Here is a 7,000-nt window from a genome sequence, read left to right as displayed (position 1 = left end):
CCAGAGGTGCGGAGGGTGAGAGGATTCACCAGAGACAGAGTGGGGAACAGAACAGGCAGACGGACTGAAATACACTGCTGAGGGGAGCAGGGGGCGAGTCAGGAGAGGTCTGCTGCACCATGTGGGTATCTCCCTGGCCGGGGATTGAACTCATGCTGCAGAGGCTGCAGACAGCTTCATAGGTTGCGTCTTGACCCCTTGCACCACCAGGGAGGCCCTAGACAGGTATTTTTTATGAATGAAGTATTTCACACAGAGGGGAGCTTACTTCACTTGACAGCAGCTGTGAATTCAGATCACATTAAACGCTGAAAAGCTTTTGAGTTAAAAGGTGGATTCCACCTTTTAAGGGGAGGTTGTTCCAACCAAGGGGCAGCGTGGGCTGCTTCCCCTACCCCTGTTCTGGCCTCAGAGCATCCTGGTTCCCAGATCTGGCCATAACACTCAGCCTCATTTGCCTCTCACCTATAAAACAGCGTAACTCCCATGTTTGTGGAATTGTCAGAAGACTAAAATCACCTATTGGAACTGGTTCTAGAATGAAGACATAAAAAGTAAAGCCCCCAAGTTTCAGGACTCAGAGGAAGGGATTCCGTCCTGGCATGGGCCTCATATTCCCTACTGTACTGTCAGCTCTCTCCGCCTTTTCTGGTCAAAATAGGCTGCTCAAGCAGAGTTGTTTGTCCCCCTCTTAGTTTAGAAGCCACTGCACTACGTAGCCTATGAAGCCCCCCTCCGAGAATCTGGCCATTCAGTTCCAGTGAGAGAGGAGGTCTCAGAAGCCCAAGGAAAATTGTCCACTGTTTGGAAATTGGAAAACTTCCTCTCAAAACAGTTTCTAGACTGTGAGAATGAATGTTCTAAAAAGTAGGCCTCACCTGCCTCAGAGAGACGAACACCTGAGGAATGTGCTGTGTGGGAACATTCTCCATGCACCTTGATTTAACTACTGGAAGCGTGTATGAGGAGTTAAAGATATTTTAATATTAAATACGGATGTTCTGAAAATGCAAATTGTTTATTGATCAGAATTAAGCTCAAGGCTTTCAAGAAATGCTGGGCTCACAGCTTAATGCAGGAGTGCGCAAGGCTCGCTTGGGCGGTGGCAAGCACCCATCTCGCCACCACACGGTCTCCCCCACCCACCCACTGAGTCAGGATCTCGAGGCTGAGGACCAGCCTCAGTGTATCTAAAAATGCTCCCAGGTGGGGCCTCCCCAGTGGCACAGCGGGTTGAGCGCCGCGCTGTGAAGCTGTCCGCAGCCTCTGCAACACGGGTTTGATTCCTGGCCGGCCAGGGAGATTCCCACATGGCGAGCAGACCTTTCCTGTCACGCCCGCTGCTCCCCTCAGCAGTGTATTTCGGTCCTTCTGCCTGTTCTGTTCCCTGCTCTGGCTCTGGTGAATCCTCTCACCCTCCCGCGCCTCCGGCCTGTACCCCAATGCTTAAATAAATAAATAAATCTTTAAAATAAATAAATAAAAATGCTCCCGGGTGACTCTAATGTTCACATAGAACCAGGCAGCGTGGAAACGTCTGCTGTGGACACTCAGGGTGGGAGACGGAAATGCTGGTGGGTACTCCCAGCGTTGGTTTCCAGTCTCTTCGTACGTGAGCTAATGTTCTTCAGAGATCTGAGAGACAATGACAGATACACCGGGAGCTTTGTTGGATCAACCAGTGTTAATATCAAGCCCTAGAGGACAAGGAAGTCCATGGGGTTAGCGCTGAAGGCCCTGGCTGCCTCGGTGTGCTGGAAGACAGTGCGTTCTGCTCTCAAGGATGACCAAGACTGACACTTGAGTGCCTTTTTCCATTCTTGGATAATGGGGAGTAAACAAAGCAAGGATGTCTCAGGGCCCCGGAGAAGTAGGCCTCCCGAGGCGGAGAGGCGAGGCTTTTTAAGACCCCTGGTTTCTCCAAGAACCAGGGACAAAAGGGAAAACGACAGAAAAATGAGACTTCCCAGAAAAGTGCAAGTCCTGCATTCTCAAATAAAAGCATTCAGAATGGGGCCTCCCTGGTGGCGCAGCGGTTGAGCGCTGGGTTGCGAAACTGCCCGCAGTCTCTGCAGTGCCGGTTCGATCCCCGGCTGCTCCCCGGCCACAGGAGGAGGGTCCCACATGGTGCGCAGACCTCTCCTGCCGCCCGCTGCTCCCACCCTCCCGCGCTTCTGACTGTACCCAGTGCTTGTAGAAAAAAAAAAAAAAAAAGCATTCAGAATAGGGATTTTTAGACAACTGTACAACATAGTATCTTTCACCAAATAGATCCTGAGGCAAGTTGATGGAAGGGTCAGGCTTTGGAACATCTGTCCTGGGTGACAAGTACAGCAAAGGGAGCATCTGGTCAGCTGTAAAGTCAGCCCAGGGGTGGCAGCCATCTCCAGAGCACTAGCAAGTGCAGGAGAGCTTTGTAAAGGGGTCGGAGGCATAGGAATGCTCACCGTGGCATCTTAATGAGAATGGAAGATGGGCCACTATCAGCTCATTGGATGGTCTCAAACATGAAATTTAAAAAAACGAAGTAAATATCCTGATTTGACAAATTTTGGCCAATTTTGACCATTCATTTGGCTGGCAGAGCTCTTCAGTGACTAATGAGCCCACAAATCAATTCTGAAACATGAATTGGTACCTTAATCTGGTCCAAAACCATCATGGGCATGATAAAATGAACCCTATTAAGAAGCGCTACAGAAATCTTTTGATTGGCAAGCCTAGGAATTAGAGAACCAAGTTTTGGGGTTGTTGGTAAAGTCATGATGCATTTTTTTCCTATGATTTTCGAAGAAAAAATGCATCATGACTTTGCCAACAACCCAGTAAATGAAGAAAGCTCATATCCCAATTGTACGCTCATATCCCAAATGTAGTGATACATTTTCTATGAAATCTTTCTGAAAACATGTTTAGATTTCTTTTTACCTTAAGCCCGTTATTTAAACTAAGATGCCTCTGTTTCTTTCTCTGCAACCTGGAGGTGACAGTCCCTACACTCCTGGGGCTGTGGTAAAGATAAGATTATGCACCTGAGCTCACTTTGTACTAACTGGGTCACCCGGCTAAAAGTAGTGAGTGTTCTAAAACTCAAAGGCTTTTTACTTTTATTTTACACTGCTCTACTTCAAAAGTTTTTTCAGGGTTATGCTAGGTTTTAAAGAGAACCGGAACACGAGGTATAACTACTCAGGAAAGCAAATTATTTCACAGGATCTCATATTTAGGTTTTTCTTTCTTTTTTTTTTTTTTTAAAGATTTGGTTTTTTTTTTTTTGCATACAAGAACTGGGGTACAGACCAGAGGTGTGAGGTGGGGTAAGAGGATTCACCAGAGACAGAGTGGGGAGCAGAACAGGCGGATCTAATAAAATACGTTGCTGAAGGGAGCAGTGGGCGAGACAGGAGAGGTCTGCTGTGCCATGTGGGTAGCTCCCTGGCCAGGATTGAACTGGTGCTGCAGTGGCTGCAGAAGCTTCATTGTGTTGCAATTTAACCCCTTGTGCCACCAGGGAGGCCCAGGTTTTATTTTCTTTCTGGAGTTTCATATAGCCCACAGTGGGGATTATTTCCATTTTATAGATAAGGGAAGTAAGACTCAAAGTACACAATCTACAAAATATGGTTATACTCTTTTGAAGCCCCAAATTAAGGGATCTTGATAATGGTATGAAGGCTGGAACTGGACTTTTAGTGAACTTAATGCAGTATCCACGTTTTCAGTGGTGCACCTGTGACACTTGTTATAATGCAATGTTGCTTCAATTAAAAAAAAAAAGTGCAAAGCAGGAGAATAAGCTTGGTAGGACTCATCTAGGAGCCATTTCCTAGACTAAATGACCGGGAAAGCAAGGGAAATGACTGAAAAATCAGATGTACTACTCTTGCTGGTGGCAAACTCAATTCCCTTCAGTGCTCTGCTTGAACTGAAGGTCTCAGAGACAGACTTTGAGCCCAATGGAGCCCCTCTTTTACCCAGAAGAGTTTAACTAAAGGTGTCCGACGGTGGTGGGGGCAGGAGAAAAGGAGGATGCTATTCCCACTGGGGGAAGAGCTGAAGGGAGGCTACTGAAAAGGCTGAGGAAATGAAACAGAACAGCAAGAAAGAGTTGTCGGCTAGTGAAGTCAGTCACAGAGGTAGGCCCACACCCTTGACCACAAGTATCATCTTTCACATGAAAATGTTCTTTTTTGTGGGCCTCCCCGGTGGCGCAGCGGTTGAGCGCTGGGTTGCGAAGCTGCCCGCGGCCTCTGCGGCGCCGGTTCGATTCCCGGCTGCTCCCCGGCCACCGGAGGAGGATCCCACATGGTGTGCAGACCTCTCCTGCCGCCCGCTGCTCCCCTCAGCAGTGTACTTCGGTCCTTCTGCCTGCTCTGCTCCCTGCTCTGGCTCTGGTGAATTCTCTCACCCTCCCGCGCTTCTGACTGTGCCCAGTGCATGTATAGATGAAACAAACGAACAGACAAATAAGTGGATAAGACATGCCTCTATAAAGGAAAAAAAAAAAAAAAATGTTCTTTTTTGAAAAAGCATTAGGATTCACTTGCTTGGAAGGCAGAACAAAACATGACGGGTCTCCAGAGTCCTCGCCCCGCGCCTCTCGGCGTGAGGATATGACCTCATTGGTTTCCATGTGCATCAAGACACTGGAAACTGGACGGGAAGAGGAGACATTTTTGGAGTTTGCCTTCTCAACTTCATGCGAGAGGGTGGCTCTCAGATTAAGAGCTGGGAACCTTCAACCATGTAATGGAAAGGCAAACCTATGAAGCCTGGCCTCGAGATGACTGGAGCTTCGCGAATTAAAAATAAACATCCTCTCGCCTTTGGGTGACTTAATGTGCCCAAGAAGTACGTATTTAGTAATGTACAGAATTGGAAAAGTTGTGATTTAATCTAATCACACAACCAAGAGCCCATTTTATAGTCCATTCTTGGTTTTTGCTAATAGCCAGATTTAAAGTCCTGAACTGAGGTCGCAGACGGGTTTAAGAGAGTTGCTTTCTTAAAAGTCGTTTTCAGAGACCCACACAATTATTTCCACACATATTTATGAAAAGTATTTAAGTCACGTGTAGACTCCACTCCTGTGGAAGGGATGAACTAGTACATTTCTCCATTCTTCCCCTGTGGTTTTAAATGGTCTTACTATCAGAAAATTTTTTAGGGGCCTCCCTGGTGGCGCAAAGGGTTAAGTTGCAGCACTATGAAGCTATCTACAGCCACTGCAGCACAAGTTCAATCCCCAGCCAGGGAGGTACTCAAAAGGCACAGCAGACCTCTCCTGTCTCGCCCACTGCTCCTCTCAGCAGTTTCGGTAGATCTGCCTGTTCTGCTCCCTGTTGTCTCTGGTGAATCCTCTCACTTCCCCACCACCTCTGGCCTATACCCCAGTTCTTGTATGCATAAATAACTTTTTAAAAAGAGAAAGTTTTACTTTACTAAGTAATAATTTCTTAATGCTCAGTAAAAATTTAATAAGGCATGGCATTTTTTAAACTCTACATAATCATATTGTCCTCACCTAAAAACCTCAAAGACTACTCTCAATCCTTCGAATTTTCGTTATCCAACTCTAGATTTACCTTTAAAGTACAATGGCCTCTTTTCCATACTTCAGCACTTTCCATCTATGAGTAAAGTAGACTTGAAACCACTACACCATTCATGTCTCTTGTTAGAATGCCTTGGTAGTTCCCCTAAAATTACATGAATGGATCAAGTCAAAAGTGTCACTGTGGTGCCTCCCTGGTGGCGCAGAGGTTGAGCGCTGGGTTGCAGTTCGATCCCTGGCTGCCAGCGTGGGTCCCACATGGCGCGCAGACCTCTCCTGCTGCCCGCTGCTCCCCTCAGCAGTGTACTTCGTCAGTCTTTCTGCTCTGCTCTCCGCCCTGACTCTGGTGAATTCTCTCACCACCCCCACCCTTCTGACTGTACCCAGTGCTTGCATAAATAAATAAATAAATCTTAAAAAAAAAAAAAAAAGTGCCACTGTGTTTGCTTTTCATTTTGGAAAATGTCATGGAATAGGTATGAACCTTGGTGCTTTAAAGTAGAAAAATATGACTTATTTTCCAGTTTATTTTTCCAGTTATTTATTTATGCATACAAAAACTGGGGTGTAGACTAGAGGGTGGAGGATGAGAGGATTCACCAGAGACAGAGTGGGGAGCAGAACAGGCAGATGTACTGAAATACACTGCTGAGGGGAGCAGCAGGCAAGGCAGGAGAGGTCTGCTGCACCATGTGCGTGAGCTCCCTGGCCAGGCATCGAACTCATGCCACAGTGGCTGTGGATAGCTTAATAGTGCTGAGATTTAATCCCTTGTGCCACCAGGGAGGTCCTATTTTCTTTCTTTTTTTTTTGTGGGACCCTCGCCGGGGAACGAACCGGCGCTGCAGAGGCTGTGGACAGCCTTGCAGCCCATCACTCAACCGCTGCGCCCCAGGGGAGGCCCCCTATTTTCCATTTTTAACTATTCTAATAGTTACAGTATCACATTGAAAAAGAAACCCTTAAATTTTCAATTTGAATAGAGCCTAACTACTGTTGACCTGTCCAAGAACATTCTAATTTAACAGAACCATATTCTATGTCTGGGGGATAGGTCATCTCCAATAATTTGAGGTTTTGCACAGCTTGTAAGGTGCTGAGATTGACTTTCACATCTTGCTGTTAATATTAATATATACAGTAAATTATGCATAGCACTGCTAGAGGCTCTGGGTAAACACTGAAATGCTGCTGGTAGGCTTTGAGCAAAGTACTATAATCTTGGCTCTCACTACTTCCTCTTAAACTAACTTGTTACTAAGTCAGTTCTTTTGTTTTTTTTTTTTGTTTTGAGCTGAGTATCATATAGCTCCTTAAGATCTTCCTATTAAGAGGTATTTATGCACAAGATTTAAGATTAATAATTTTAAACCCTAAGGCAGCAGGAACTCATTTAGGCATCCTCATAAACAGCTCCATCTTCTAAAACCTCTAAGAAGCACCCCG

Source organism: Talpa occidentalis, unplaced genomic scaffold, assembly GCF_014898055.3.
Source record: "Talpa occidentalis isolate TD23 unplaced genomic scaffold, MPIMG_talOcc4v2.1 talOcc4.13, whole genome shotgun sequence".
In the NCBI taxonomy this organism is placed as follows: Eukaryota; Metazoa; Chordata; class Mammalia; order Eulipotyphla; family Talpidae; genus Talpa; species Talpa occidentalis.
This window is presented reverse-complemented; position numbering follows the sequence as displayed.